General features: G+C 48.7%; 1 long non-coding RNA gene across 1 annotated transcript in view; it reads right to left on the bottom strand.

The window, feature by feature from the left end:
- LOC112628925 overlaps positions 1 to 7,374 on the bottom strand; it is a 49,112-nt gene extending 41,738 nt beyond the window's left edge. Inside the window, exon 1 of the long non-coding RNA XR_003120504.1 lies at positions 6,955 to 7,374. This is a non-coding gene — a long non-coding RNA (uncharacterized LOC112628925). The remainder of the gene's footprint in view (positions 1 to 6,954) is intronic.
- Between the last annotated feature and the right edge of the window lie 8,220 nt (positions 7,375 to 15,594).

Here is a 15,594-nt window from a genome sequence, read left to right as displayed (position 1 = left end):
AGTGCCGCATTCTGAGAGCAGGGAGGGGCATTACTGATCCGCCACCTGTGAGAACCAGTGATTCTCGAACACCACTGTGCCCGAGATGAGAGTGACCTGGAAGTGTGTTAAAAATATAGATTCTGAGCCCTCCATCCCCAGGAGTTCTAATTCAGCAAGTCTGTAGCAAGGTCCACTCGTATGCATTTTAATAAGCTCACCTGGTGTTTCCACGGAAGTGGTCCCTGGATCACACTTGGAAAAAACCTACAGTGGCCCAATCTTTGCACTTGAAACCAGAGAAGGGTCAGAGTGGGGGGTGGCTTGGCCCTAGGCACCAAGGTGAGAGGAGAGAGAAGGCCACCTCCTCCCAGCCTGGGCTCTCCCCACCAGCCCTCGTGTGCCTCCAAGTCTGCAACAGCTAAGTCCTCCAGATTCTGAACAGACCCCTTAAAAAGGGCAGAGGGTGACGCCCCACTAGCAGCCTATGACAGTAGCAGCCTATGACACACTACAGCTGTCTGTGTCCACCACGGCAGCCTCAATGCCCAGCAGTGCCTCGACCAGAGCTAGTGCTCCATAACTGTTTGTTAAACCGTTGCCCCTGACTGAGGAAAGAATGATGGTGTGTGTGTGGGGTGGATCCTGGTAATCAGACAGGACCAGAGAGACGCATGCTCTGTGGAGGAGATGGCTCCATGCCTGCACAGATGGACAGAGCCACTCTCAACCGCCACAGGGATGTCCTCAAACAGACTCGAGGACAACCAGCCCTGGTGTAGAAGCTGCATCTACAGAGAAGTTTCAGACCGAAGCAATGTTATCTTGTCAGTAAAAGTGATAGAGGAACAGTCTCAACATTCCCTTTCAGAAGTTAGGTGTATTTTTCCACTCCTCCTTTTCAGATGAAGAACACAGGATGTGGCTTTCACTTCTACCTTTAGACTTAACACTGCAAAACTGGGCGTACTGTTTTAGAAGTATTCAATAAAGCCCTCTGAGCAAGGATACTGTATCCACTCATAAATCATTTTAAACTTGCACGTGATGCTCTCCGGGGGCATTCACTTTATTTAAAAATGGCTTGGCCGGGCGCGGTGGCTCAAACCTGTAATCCTAGCACTTTGGGAGGCCGAGACGGGCGGATCACGAGGTCAGGAGATTGAGACCATCCTGGCTAACATGGTGAAACCCCGTCTCTACTAAAAAATACAAAAAACTAGCCGGGCGAGATGGCGGGTGCCTGTAGTCCCAGCTACTCGGGAGGCTGAGGCAGGAGAATGGCATAAACCCGGGAGGCGGAGCTTGCAGTGAGCTGAGATCTGGCCACTGCACTCCAGCCTGGGCGACAGAGCGAGACTCCGTCTCAAAAAAAAAAAAAAAAAAAAAAAAAATATATATATATATATATATATATAAGACTTATCAATATTGATCATTAAAAAATGACTGTCGTTATCATCCATTTTCTGAATTAAAAGAATCAAGAAGTGGATCGGGATCCCGAGACCATATTAGCAGATAGAGGTGGAGAAACGTGGCAGGCTGGGAAAATGCCCTGGGCATTCTCTGTTTGCTCTTTTGCTCGGTGATGCTAAATGAGGTACATACAGCAGCTCGTCATAGATTATTAAGGAACAGAAGCACCTGGAAATACATTGACCCTCACCAAGACCACCACCTGACCTTGGGATTCAGGCTTCAAAAATTCGGGTCCGCCAAGGCATTTAGCCTAGCCTCTCTCAGCCACCCCGAAGGACTTGGGAAGGTGGAGGTTTTTAACCATACGAAGTGCTATCTGCACTTGACATAAGCCACATACAAAGACAACAAGAAACACACCTAAATTTCTTAGTGAATGTATCCTGTGATTCTTGTTGCTGGAAACAAGTGTGAAATCATTTCTACTATCATGCCCTCTTGCGTTTTCTACTTTTTAATAACTACACATATTAGAAATCTAGCCCAAAGCTGAAGCCATGGGGCACCTGTTCTCTCAAAGTTTGGGGGCAGAAGATGCAGATTCCATGGGCCACACTGAGGACACGCAATGTTATTCCTCATTTACCAAATCAAAAACTTGTGCTGACTGCTGAGATGTGGTCAGTATTTTGCAGATTGTAGATGAAGCATAGTCAAGCTTTCTAACTCATTCTGTCTGCTTTTCCTCATTCAGCACCTATCAAGAAACTTGAAGCTTTTGCCATATAAGTAGCTCAGTGATCCAAGGGAGATGAAGGAGGGGTCTATTGGTGAAGACGTCACTCGCATGACACAGGCAAGGCCAGCGTCAGAGACGGAAGCATTTTCAACTGCTGGTGAAGAAACCCAGCCTGAGTATCATTACCAGAATGGAAAGCCACGCGATGGGACGACAGAGTATTTCAGGGATTTTCCTTTGCTCTTTGTAAATTGAGTGTTACAGACAGGACCCTGGAATCTCCAGTCCTGGGAATGGTGGATGCTTGGTCGGCTCTACACACTTACAACGAAGAACAGCAGCTGCTATACTCACATGGGTGACCTTCCGAAGGCCGTCCCCAATATCAGCTATGACAGCACCTCTACTCCGTAATGTGAAAAGTTCTTTGACACCTACCTTTCCTCCCGAGTCCCAGAAACTCCTAAGAGCTGCAGGTGAACCGTGAAGGTCTTACATATGTTCCTCTGAATACCTTCTCTAGTCTGTTGTTTGGGGGAGGATTAACTCATGGGCATCCTGGAGGAGGAGAAACAGTTCTTTTGAAAGCTTCTGTTACATAACTTTTATTGTGTCCCTTTTTCAGGAGGTGCAGCCTAGCGACAACTTCTCAGACTGATGTTGCATATGTCAGTTCGTGTTCACTTCCCACAGAACCCCAGGGGGATGAGTGTGGGACACAGAGGAATTCTTTTAGCTTTTCCCAAAGAATCACCAGCACTAACCCTTTTAGGGTTACACTTGGCTTATTTAGGGATCTTTCTGGAAATGGACATGTTTGACATCGTGTAGTTACAAGAAATCTAATGTACTAACAAAAATCCTGGTGAATTTAGAGGTTTATTGACAGCAAAATCACCTCTATATGTTACTTCTGTCAAATCATCTGCATGCTTTTTTTTAGTGCCATGGTTATCTAGAAACTGGGGAGGAAGGACACAATTTGGTTGCCAGACAGACACACTGCAGCAACAGCGGAAATGAGGTCCAGCACGGATTGATTTAAACCCCAGCAGAGTCCATTTAAAACATTGCTTGGTTCTGCCATTCGATAATTATTAGAGACTGAGAAAGACACTTCAGCTCTCTGAGCCTGGGTTCCTCATCTAGAACACGGGGTTCATAATATCTACTTTGCAGAGTTGCAAGGACAAAATGTTTAAGGGCTGGTGGCTCCTTTCTCGTGCCCTCTCTATCTGAAAATGACTGCAGCTTCGCCAGGGAGACTGACCTGGGACAACACACTTTCTTAGATGTTAAAAGGAAGCCTGCACACAAAACCTGGCAAAAATACCAGCCAAATAGACACTTCTTCCTCACCATTTCCCAGCTTCAGCTGAGTTCAAGGCTCTAACTAAAGTACTCTCCATTTTCAAAACAACTGCAAACAGTAATTCCATACTTCCCCTCCTTACCTTCCAGGAACAGCCTGAGATTGAGGCGAAATCTTCAAGTCTCCTGAACCCTAAAGCTACACAGATAGAATGTCATAGTCTTCTTACCCCATTGACCCAAATTACATAATGGTTCTTGCATCTTCTGCCACATGGATCCTTGAGACGGTCATGCTCATTCTAGTGCTCTCAGATTTGTGCTGAGCCTCTACCATGCAAGGGGACTCTGATAGGGAAGCCGGCATAATCACCTTTAAGATCAAAGCTCCATCCTCCTTCACACATTCAGGGTGCGGAGTCTCCACTTAGGGTAATAAACAGCATATCTTCGATAATCACCAATTTCTTATTGTTTATAAGAATATCTAATTGGGATGTTATGTAACCTTAAAGTACAGAGCATTCTGGAGCTATTAATAACCAGCTATCTCCAAATTTTGAGGATTCTTCAAACTTAGAGTTGGAGGGTGACGTCTGGTACCAATACACACACATATACATGCAAACGTACACACCCATTGCATATATATAAACCCAGATCTGGCAAATTGAAATAATTTGTCCATGGCCACAAAGCCAATTAACAACTGAGTCAGGAATAAATCCCAGGTTTCCTGGCCTTTGGAAGCTGTTCTTTTCCTCCACACTCCAATCAGTCCAGCTGTGCATCTTCACTGAGGCAGAAATGCCACAGCACTCGGGCTGTGTCCTCAGGATGCTAAGTGTGGCTGCTGCAATCATGAGGGCATGGTCTCAACCCCTGACTTAGAATAGTAAGCAAACAAGGAAAACGTCTCATCGTTGTTACTTACTTATTACACATAACCCTCTTGTTCTCCCAAAAGAAATCCGAGGCCCTTAAAACATATTTTAACATGAGGCCATTATATGCATAGTGTGGCAGAGTTCAGCTTTAGGGATCTCACAGAAAAAAAAAAAAAAAAAAACCCTGGATTTAAGACAAAGAAAAACTGGAAAGGAAAAATTTATTCTTGATTGCTTATTTTCACACTGGGAGAAAAAAAGCAAAAAATAGGAGAAAACTAATGAATTAAAAAATATCAGTAGCAAGAGTAATGTTTTGTGATGTAATCCAGCTTTGGCTCTGAGTAGTACGATCTATGACACAAAAATCGTTATTTCATAATTACCTCAGCATTTTCAAAAGTAACTTAATGAAGATTGTTTCTCTGCATTCATTTTTATTCAAAACCTTACCAGTTAATCATGAGAAGCTAAAACACACAATGCTAGGAGATTAATATCCCCACACAAGATGCATTATTTTTCCTTTGCAGACCGTATGAGCCTGTCAAAAATGAAAGCTTTGCTCTGGTTTTGTGAATTTAAAACAGTCACAAAACCCGCTGAGAGCTGAGTTTCTGGGAAAAAGGTGGGACACGCCCGTTTCATTTGGGATTCGGCAACACTTTAAGAGGCTCATTAATCCACATCTTAAAAAGACCCATGACAACCCCATTAACAGCCCATAGGTCAAAGTGATGGATTTAGCTCTAACCCACAGCCAAAAACTAACTCAGAGTCTGAACACCCTTGCGGCCCACCTTCCCTGTCCCAGCCCCTCTACAGCCAAGCTCAGGCAGGCTCCAGGCATCGCTAATATACTCAGCAAACAATGGAGTTGGGAGAGTCTAAAAAAAATCACTTTATTTATTTGCAGTAATTGTTTGCGTTGGGAATGTTTTACCTATGCAAATAAGATTGATTCTTTTTGGGAGGGACAGGAAAAGCTCACCAGCTTGCTGCTTTCTAGCCTGCTGGGCATCTTGTTAATGTATTGTATGTCATCAGTTCTTAGGAGTTAATGTCATCTCTCCTACTGAAAGGCCTAACCTGTCCCATAACCCCAATCTGGTAGCTTGGAACATTTTATAGCCACTATGCGTTAGCCCAATAAATAATCTATTAGGCACAGCTTCAGCTTCACCTCTTTTGGGCTGAACCTGAATCTCACAGCTCCCTGAAAACCAAGCACTCTTCTTGGAAATCAACAACCCAATCAGTGTAGAACGTTTATCCAAATCACTGGACTAAGACACCCTAGTTCAAGCCTGTAACTTACTAGTTCTTTCACTCATAGAATCACTTAGTTGAAGGGGGTCTGAGGGGCCGGTCAGTCCACAGTTGCTTTGCTCTTTACTAACCGAGACACAGAGGCCCCTACTGCTAAGAGACTTGCTCTGCACCAACACAAATGTACGTGTAGACAGCTGAGCTCAACACTGTGACTCCACCATTGGAACAAGCCCCTCAGACCAGGACCAATTGATTCCATGTGGCTTCCCACTTCAGGACTGAACTAAATGCACTTAAGCAAACAGTTAACAGTGGCAAGCCAGAGAACTGGGGGCATGCATCAGGCATCGGATCTGCATTAAAACTCCTTTTCTTTTGGGCTCAGAAGTGTGAAGTTCTGCTGACACTGAGGGCTGGCAAATATGAGCCAACACTAGGCCAGCCCCTGCACAGTGGCCGTCTGGGATCAGCCTCCGCTCCTGTTAAGTGACCATCTCCAAGATTTACAAAACCAGGGGCAGGTAACCTTGATGAGCCCTGCCCCCAGGGAAAGGTTTAGGATGCAGTTCTGAGGCCTAGCATGTGCTGGGCACACAGGAGGAACCACTGTCCTTTCCATCCTTCAAGAGGACTGGGAAAACAGAACCCCAGCTTTACACTTGGAGTACACATTAGGGGCTGGCAGCAACGTGATGGCAGGATGAACAAAAAGTGCATGCTACCGGCAATTTGTTTCATCAGAACAGATGCTCATTGGAGCAAGTATTTTCACACACATGCAATGACTCTTGAGACGGAAGCAGTCAGTAGAAGAAATGAGACAGGTGTGTTTGTTACAAAGGGAACAGTCTGGCAGGGAAGTAGAGTACCCTGGTTTCCAATCCTGGTCTCCCACTTCCTAACCTTGTGACCTTGATTAAGTCATTCAACCTCTCTGAGCCTCAGTTTCCTCATCGGGGCCAAGGAGAAACAGGAACCTATTTCCCAGAGCGGTTTTGAGGCGCACTGCCCGGCACGGCCTGGACACCCACTAAGTAAGAGTTGTTGCCCGCAAATGCTAAGTCTGAACCCAGCTGCATACACATGCCATTATCTAGACCAGACAGGTCTCCAGCCTGCATGTCAAGCCCGCATCTTTCTCCAGAAGGCAGAGGAAAACACCAGGTCTGCCCCGGCAGTTCAGCCTCCAGGCGGGGTTTCGGACACGGGAAACTGAAGGATTCAATCGGAAGCCCCGAATGTTTCCAGGCTCTAAGTGGGGAAGGAGGGTAGGACAGGGGCCCGGAGGCGGCCTCCGGGCCCTCCAAAGGGAGCATTGTTCGCGAGGCGGTGGGCCTGGCTTACCGAGAAGCGCATCCGGAGCCGGTTGGGGGGCGCGCGGGGCACGCGGCAGAGCCAAAGCTCGGCCCGGGTCCGGAGCGCCGGAGCCGCAGGAAGGCGAAGAGGAGGAAAAAAAGGAGGCTGCCGCCGGCTCCTGCCTCATTCTCCCGGGCAGCGTTGACCCGCGGGCCGCCGCCGGATGGGGCTGGCCGCCGGGCGCGGGACCCTGTGCGCGCTGCTCATGTCCCCGTCTGCCGCTGGCTAGGTGTGCGCGCAGCCGGCTGGTCTCTGGGCGGCACCCGGGGGCTCCTCATGCCCCGCGCCGGGGCTCGGAGGGAGGATCTCGGGGAGGCAGCGCGGAGGGAAAGAGAGAGCAAGAGTCAGCATGAGAACACGCAGAGCTGCGCCCCGCGGGGGCCGGGGGTGGGCGGGCGCTAGGAGGACCGTGCTGCCCCACCCACCGCGCCTCTGCGCCCCGCGCTGCGCGCCCAGTGGGGCGCCGAGCCCCAGAAACTTTAGCACATGGCCGGTCTGGCGGCCGCGGTGGCCGAAGCTGCCCTGCTCTTCGAGCGCCCCCCACTGCTTCCTGCCCCAGCCCCAGAGCGCAGCTTACCAGCGGCTACCGCGACCGCAGCGGCGGGGCGCCCACCCGGCCGCACGCAGAGCAGTGCGCACCTGCGGGGAAGGAGGAAGGGGCTGGCTGCGTCGGGGTCTCTGCTGGGGAGGGGCACCTCAGCGGCAGCGATCGCCGCGGGTTAAGGCATCCTGCGCCGGGGCTGCGCGCGAGCGGGGTTCTGCAGGCCGGGATGGGGGAGGATCTGTGCGCCCCCCGCCCCAAGGCGCCGCTGCTGACAACGCGCGCGGGCTTCCCTGGCCCTGGGTCTGCGGAGCCAGCCCCGTTACCTAGCGACTCGCTCCGGGGAGCCCACGCTGACGCGCGCGGCGAGCCGGGCTGCGGCAGCCGAGGGGCGGGGAAGGAGGGGAGGGGGAGCTCCAGTGCCGAGAGGGCTGGCGGCTGCGGGCCGAGCTCCTCCCTCCGCCTCCCTCTCCGCGATGGGGAGGGGGCCCGGGAAAGACGTGGCCTCCGCCTGGCCCTAGAGGATGGGAGGCCTGCGCGGGGCGGGGGAACGGAGGGAGGCACTAAGTGCTCCTGTCCCCGCAGTGGGGATGCAGCAGCAGGTGGTGGCTACCTGGCCTGTGGAGGCTGGGCACCCAGAGGCGCGCGGTGAGCCCGGCCCCGGCGGGAGCGTGGCGAATGTGGCTGTGGGTGCGTGGATGTGTGGGACACGCTCCCACCCACGTGGCGTACATGGGGACCTGGGGACGCGGGTGAAAGAGGCGCCTCCTCCTTCCTCTGGTCTCCCTCCCTCCCTCCTTCCTGGACATTTTGCTCCTGCGCTCTTTCTTCATTATGGAAGCCCAGGTTGCTCCGTTCCCCACTCCAGCTCCTCCTATCTTCCAGGGAACAGGAGGATGGCCTGGCAGCTGAAGGTAGTTATGTCGTGGTCAAAGCACTACACCCCCAACCCCTGCCGCCCTTTGGCCCCTCCCCAACCCATCCCCGTGTCCAGTTGCCCAACTCGTAGGCCCTATAACCTGCCTCAGGACGCCTTCCGTTTTCAGGACTTAGGACCTCTGACACAGACTGGGGTTCAAATCCAGGCCCCTCCAATTGCTTGCAGTACGCAGGACGTTTGTACCGTCTTCAGGAAGATGGAGTCCTTGTCTCCAAAGGTCATAGCTAAGTACTAGTACCCCAGGCCTTCCGTGAATGTGAACATGACTTTCTAGAAGAGAAGCAGCCTGTCTCCTGGTTCTCTGGGACCTCACCAAAATCCACCCCAACGGCCAGGGAGGTAAGGCAAGTGCCGGGAAACACGACGAGGGGGGCAAATTGCCCAGGTCCGCTGGGTGCCTCAGAAGCAGAGCTGGGGGAAGAACCCAGACATCCTGGTTAGCAGGTTACCAGGGCCCACCGCTGTGCGCCTTCCCCAGTTGGATGGTGCAAGGAACCTTCTGCCCCTACTTTCCAGAAGATCCTCCTGCCTACCAAAAGGCTGCTTCCTTCCCATCCCTGCTACAGAATAGGAATCGCCTGCCACCTCACCCACAAGACCAACCCATACCCTCCCTAGCTGGCCTTGCTGGCTTCCTCTCTGATATGGGTGTGGGGAGAAAGATGCAGAGGACAGACTCTGCGGAGATTTAGGGGAATCAGGCCTGCCCAGGAACACCCACACGCTAGCCCCGCGGCTCTACGGGAGAGAGTCCCTGCGTGAGGGGCTTTGGGAAACAGCAGTCTGAGTGGTTTTTGTTGGCTTAGTGACAAGACATTTCCTCCAATTATTGTTATTATTGACATGCCAGTAACTCCTGTCGAAAAACCCTGTAAGTCTATCGAAACAGAAACCTTGTGTCTTAAGAAATCAGGGTCCAAAGGCCACACTTTTCTGAGAAAAGCACTTTGCATCCCAGCCTGTGTATAACAGTTGCATTCCAACATTTTCCAGTGAAATTGGGAGCAATATCTCTGAATTTCCCAACCAGTTACTATGGGTAGTTGCAGACAGGGAGCTGGTCCCCAGAAACTCCAGAAGGACTATTTCTTGGTGCCAAATTGGCAGCCGGCTCTTTCTTCAGCCCCCATTTCCCAATCTGCAGGTAGAGTTTGATACCTAATTTGTCAGGGAGCCCAGTGCTTACAATAAATGAAACCTCAGAGCTTGGATTCCATGCGTCCCGCTATTCCAGGAAACAAAGCAGCCTGTAAGGAAGTGCGATTCGATGGCACAAATGTCTCATTCATGGTTTGCAGAGATTTGAAACATGTTGTTTGAGCACAGCAAAAGCCGGCACATACATCTTTTATTGGTGTGTGTATGCGTGGGGAAAGGGGGAGCAGGGAAGACTCCTACATTACATAGTCATTCTTCCTGTTTTTCTCAAATAATAGAAAGTGGGGAGTGCACAGGAAAGCCAGGATTGAGGAAGCCCATGATCCCTATGGCCACACAGGGATTGTTCCTTAGCAATGCAGTAGAAGAACATCTCCCTAACTTTGTAAGGAGTATCTACTGAAGTCAGGCACAGTGTTAGGCACCAGGGATGCAAAAATAACTTAGATAAGCCTTCTGTCTTCTGGATCCTCATAGGGGCTTTTATTGAGGGCTTAACCCATGCCAGGAATTCCAGGTACCACGAATTTTATCTAGGAAAGCTCATTTTAATCTCACCAAACCCTGTAAAGTGGGTCTATTATGTTTGCTTAAGAAGGGAAGCTCGAAAAGGTTATGTAAGTTCCCTAAAGTCATGCAGCTGGCAAATGATGGACTTGGGGATTTGTAATCCAGTCTTCCTAACCCCAAGCCCAAGTTCCTAACTTCCTATACTGTCCGCCAGGCTAAAGGAAACAAAGAACAATAGTAACATAGCTAGTGGCTGCTTGAGACTTAGGATTGCCAATGAGATGTGTGCGTGGAGTCTCCAGCATAGTTCCTGGAACAAAGTGAGCTGTTGATAAAAAGATAGTTATTATCATCATTAGACCCTCATAGTTGTTGTGAATTGTTATGCTCTATCTTATAGAGGTTACCAAATACTATTCTTGGAGGCATAGAGGAAAGTGACTATACCTTGTCTGCAGGGACTGCAGCTGGCTGCCCAGAGGAGGTGGCATCTGAGTTGGGTCCCCAAGGATCTGTAAATATTGGGCAGGTGATAAGGCAGAAGCAAGAACAAGCTAATCAGGAGGAATATGCAGGGGAAATCCCAGAGCTGGTAACAAGCAGCTCTTGTGTGCAGGAGCTGAGAGAGAGAGACCCAAGGCAGGTAGACAAGAAGTTGAAGACATGGAGCAAGTCCTAGGGATGCTGAAGGACACAGGTGGAAGAAAAGTCTCGAAACTGTGCAGGGACTGCCCTTCTTTTGAGCTCTCAGGGAGGCAAGTACAGAGGGAGCTAGGGAGCCCATGCCTCCTGTCAATGCTGGTTTCCTCCCTGAAGGAGCAGGCAAGGCCATCTGCTGAGTCTGGCCTATGGGGTGGTGAGTGTGAGACAGCGGAGCAGGTAGCTGTAAGAGGATCCAGCCTCCAGACAGCCACCCAAGCCAAGACTTAGTGGCTGTGCTTGACTGAGGCTCCTCCCATCATTCATAAGGACAATGGGGTCTTGATCCCTACCAGCCTCCACACTTTGCAGGGACATAGCGAGGCACACAGTACACTTCACAGGTCCTTCTGTGTGAGAGGGCTTGGCGATCTGTAATGAGTGTATTGTTTGCATGAGACACATAAAGAGTACATCTGTTCCCAGCTTTTTGCAGATATTAGCCTATTGGATCCACAATCTATTCCTTCATTTGTGCATTCATTCATTTAACAAGTGTTTGAGCACTTATTAGGTCATGTGGTTGCACAAAAGAGAGGCCCTTCCTTGGATCTAGGAGATTGAGGAAGCCTTCCTGGGGTGAGGGAGATTTCTAAGATGAGTCTGAAAGATAAGTGGGAGTCCATCAGATGAAAGGGAAATGGTTTGGGGGTTTGGGGAGCAGAAATATTTCAAGTCCAAGAGCAGCACTTGCAAAGACTTTCAAATACTGAAACATAGAGCCCACGGAGAGAGGTCAAACCTGGTTGTTCCCTTTAGAGAAGAAACATTATGTGAAGTGTAGTCAGATAAGTGTATGATATGGGGTTGGGGATAGTAGGACCCAAGAAGGAGAAAGGACTTCCTTAGAAATGGCTCAGGAAAAATTGGAAGCATCTTTCCTTTCTAAAAATCAATATCTATACTGTTAATGACGTTTTGGTTTTTTATGGTGCTCTGAGGTGTTCAAAACCTCTCATTTCCCACATTTCATTGGCTCTCATCGTATATATGGGGGTTTGGTCTGGAGGACTCCTCAGTCTCAAAGCTGATACCTGACAGACCCTGTGACTTGAACCTAGGGTTTCCTCCTGGGTGGTCTGGCCCTGCTAATTTTTTTTTTTTTTTTTTTTTTTTTTTTTGAGACAGAGTCTTGCTCTGTCGCTCAGGCTGGAGTGCGGTGGCACAATCTTGGCTCACTGCAAACTCCGCCTCCCAGGTTCACACCAATCTCCTGCCTCAGCCTCCCGAGTAGCTGGGACTACAGGCCCCCACCACCATGCCTGGCTAATTTTTTGTATTTTTAGTAGAGACGGGGTTTCACCGCGTTAGCCAGGACGGTCTCGATCTCCTGACCTTGTGATCTGCCCACCTCGGCCTCCCAAAGTGCTGGGATTACGGGCATGAGCCACCGCCCCCAACCTGGTCCTGTTAATTTTTAATACTTGCACATCACTCTTTACAGTTCACAATGCATGTCCTTCTTCCTGAGCTCACTTGACTCTGTCAGCATCTCCAGCTTCGAAGGAAGAAAAATGCTAATCCAGGGAGGGGCAGCGTCTATCCAGCAGAGCCCCATGGTTAGCGGGAGGCCAGGAGGGTGACTGGCTGGGCTTATCCAGACAGAGGGCAGCCTCTGGGCTGAGCAGCAGTTTGGCTCATTTGCATTCACGCGACTAGAACAGCCTGTGTGAGCGGCAGGGCCTGAGTGAAGAGCACCATAAAGCACAGGTGAAATGAAGTGAAGAGGACTCAAACATTTGTTTAGGATCGGCTTTCAGGTTGGAAATCTTGCTGTGCAACACCCATATCGAGAGGTTATCGAAATGAGATCATCAACTGGCCACACCAAGGAGGTGGTGAAAGATTGAAATTGGGACAGCTGGAAAGAGCTGAGAGAAGTGGCGAACACAAAAGAGATGATTTGGAAAGAGGATGCCATCAATTTCAAATAGCTGCAGGGTTTTCTTTTTTTTTTTTTTTTTTTTTTGAGACGGAGTCCCCTCTGTCGCCCAGGCTGGAGTGCAGTGGCCGGATCTCAGCTCACTGCAAGCTCCGCCTCCCGGGTTTACGCCATTCTCCTGCCTCAGCCTCCCGAGTGTGGCTGGGACTACAGGCACCTGCCACCTCGCCTGGCTAGTTTTTCGTATTTTTTAAGTAGAGACGGGGTTTCACTGTGTTAGCCAGGATGGTCTCGATCTCCTGACCTCGTGATCCACCTATCTCGGCCTCCCGAAGTGCTGGGATTACAGGCTTGAGCCACCGCGCCTGGCCAGCTGTGGGGTTTTCTTATAGGACAGAGCTTGATTAGCTCTTACAGGTGGCCCAAAGAGGTTGAAGTAGGCCACCAGGAAGACAATTGCTTTGTTTCAAGACGAGAAAGAACACCTTCACCCTTAGAACAGTGGTCAGCAAACCACAGCTCATGGGCCAAATCTAACTCACTGACCACTTCTGTAAACAAGGTTCTAGTGCCCACCCATTCGTTTTTGTCTTGTCTATGCTTCAAGAACAGAGATGAGTACTTGCTACAGAGACTGAATGGTCCACTAAGCCTAAAGCATTTAGTATCCAGCCCTTTACAGAAACAATTTTCTAACTCCTGACTCACAGCAATACAAATAACAAATGGGCTTTCTTGGTAGGTAGTGAGTTTCCCATCACTTGCGGCATTCAAGCAAAAGCTGAAGCCTTGTTAAGCGGTGATGTTGAAAAGAGTCTGAGTAACCTATAAGGTCCCTTTGAGATTGTAAGAGTCCAACAGTTAATGACAGTTATTCAAATTTCTTTGCTGTCTGCCTGTTACAATAGTCACAACTATAAATGAATAATCTATGAAGCAGCCTCCGCAGACTTTCAGGACTACAGTTTTCATGCCAGTATCCAATGCCCATCAAAGTGAGCAGTGGCTTTCTCTGCCTGTTTAATATGACAAGATAGATGTAGTACAAATCCAGGCAATCTCAAGAGTGAACATCTGTTGGAAATCTTTTTACACCCAAGCCTCTCCCACTGGGAAAGAGGCACTCATTGATGAATAAGCTCATTAATGAATAACTGCGTGGATCATTTCTGGGCCACCTTTATACCCATGTGGCTCATACATTACTATGTGTTTGAAAGGGATGAGGTATGGTACCAGCAAAATTAGTTTTGTTGGGCTTCTTTTGGTGTGTCTGGGGACATCATTCAGCAAATTCGCTGCCAGACCTTGAGCTGGACAAAGCACCTGCCTTTGAGGAGCTGGTCACCTTGGCCCCACCTAGCTTGGCCAGAATGTGATGAGGACCTGGTAGATTCCAAAGGCAGGGGGAGGGATATACTCAGCCGGTGGTGTATCTATCTAGCAAAGTAGCAATACTGCACAATGTTATTAACTGAAATTTGCTTTCTTTCCAAGTAGGATCACAGGCACAAAAATAAATAAATAAAAATCATCTCTTAGGAAAAAAAAAAAAAAAGGCTGTGGCTGTTTCGTTATCTTTCTCTCAACCAGATTGAATACAAACAGGTTCCATTTTCCCACCTCAGACTGTCTTGCAAACACCGTGATGTGATGGAAACAAAAGAAAATGTTCTTATGCAGTAATCCACAGCCTGTGTGCTGAAGCAAAGATTTCCCAACCAAAAACAAATAATGTCCCCTTATGAATAGCATCGGCAAAGGCCAAATTGATTAATTCCTGTTTCTACCGTCTTTGTGCAAAGACTGCTTCCCTCATCCTAAGTGGCTCGATCCAGTCCACACCATGGTGAATTCCAGGCACTGATTTTTCTAAAGCCCTCATTGCTTTGAGTTTTCATTCCTTTCTCCCATCAAAGTAAGACAGCAGCAACAAACTCATTTTACATTTTTACATTTTACATTTTTCTTGCTGCTGTTTTTGTGTGCAGGTGACAGTTAGATAATCAAGGTGGTTGGTTGCCATTGGCAGGATTCCCCAGCTGCGAGACAGATACCCCTCAGCGGTTTTCACCTGAGAAGCATTCAGATATTATTCAGGCCTTAACACATCCACTCTCAGTCACTTAATCATGCTCAAAACCTATTTGAACCAAACTCATGTTTGCTCTCCCGATAGAAGAAGTCTTGGTGTCGTGGCTGTGTTTATTTGGAATTTTAAAAGAGCACAGAAAATGTCGGGGATGTCCTCCTGGTGAGACATGAAAGAAGCATCACATAAAAATGCCACAGACGTTTCATGTCTTCACAGGGATACCCTCAGCCTAGTGCTCCTTCATCTTCTATTCCCATTTTTGCCTGTGACGTAGATTGTCTAATCTCAGTGCTGAGGTCTCCTCTCTAGCTGAACCTTCCCTTTTCACCTCCCCACCAGGCCACAGGACACACCAGCCTTAGCCTTGTTTTATTTATCTCCCCCAGCCATAGCTTGGACAGTGTTGAATTCCTAAATGAGAGGTGGTTCTTGTTGATTTTTAATGATAACTTACAATACAGGGGGCAAGAGAGTAATAGCTTTGTCCCCAGTTAAGTACAAACAAAATGATTCCTATATATTTTATTTTTAATTACTTGATGTCAGCATGCTTGGTTTCAGCTCCCAAGGTAAGATTGGAGAGCATTGTTAAATTAATTGCTCCACGTACACTCGAGCACACATTACCTTGTTCCAAGGATAAATATTAATGCAGTAATTCGGTTCTGCTGGGGAGATTGTCCATAAAATAGACATATCTATAAAATTACTAAAAATGTAAAGGTTGTTGAAGTTCCTCATTCTTCCTCTTAGTCTCAACTCTCCATAATGTTAATTGTTCTAAAAGCTGACAAATATTCTCC

This window comes from Theropithecus gelada, chromosome 7b, assembly GCF_003255815.1.
Source record: "Theropithecus gelada isolate Dixy chromosome 7b, Tgel_1.0, whole genome shotgun sequence".
In the NCBI taxonomy this organism is placed as follows: domain Eukaryota; kingdom Metazoa; phylum Chordata; class Mammalia; order Primates; family Cercopithecidae; genus Theropithecus; species Theropithecus gelada.
Note: the sequence above shows the minus strand (reverse complement) of the source record. Positions and strands in the feature narration are given on the sequence as shown.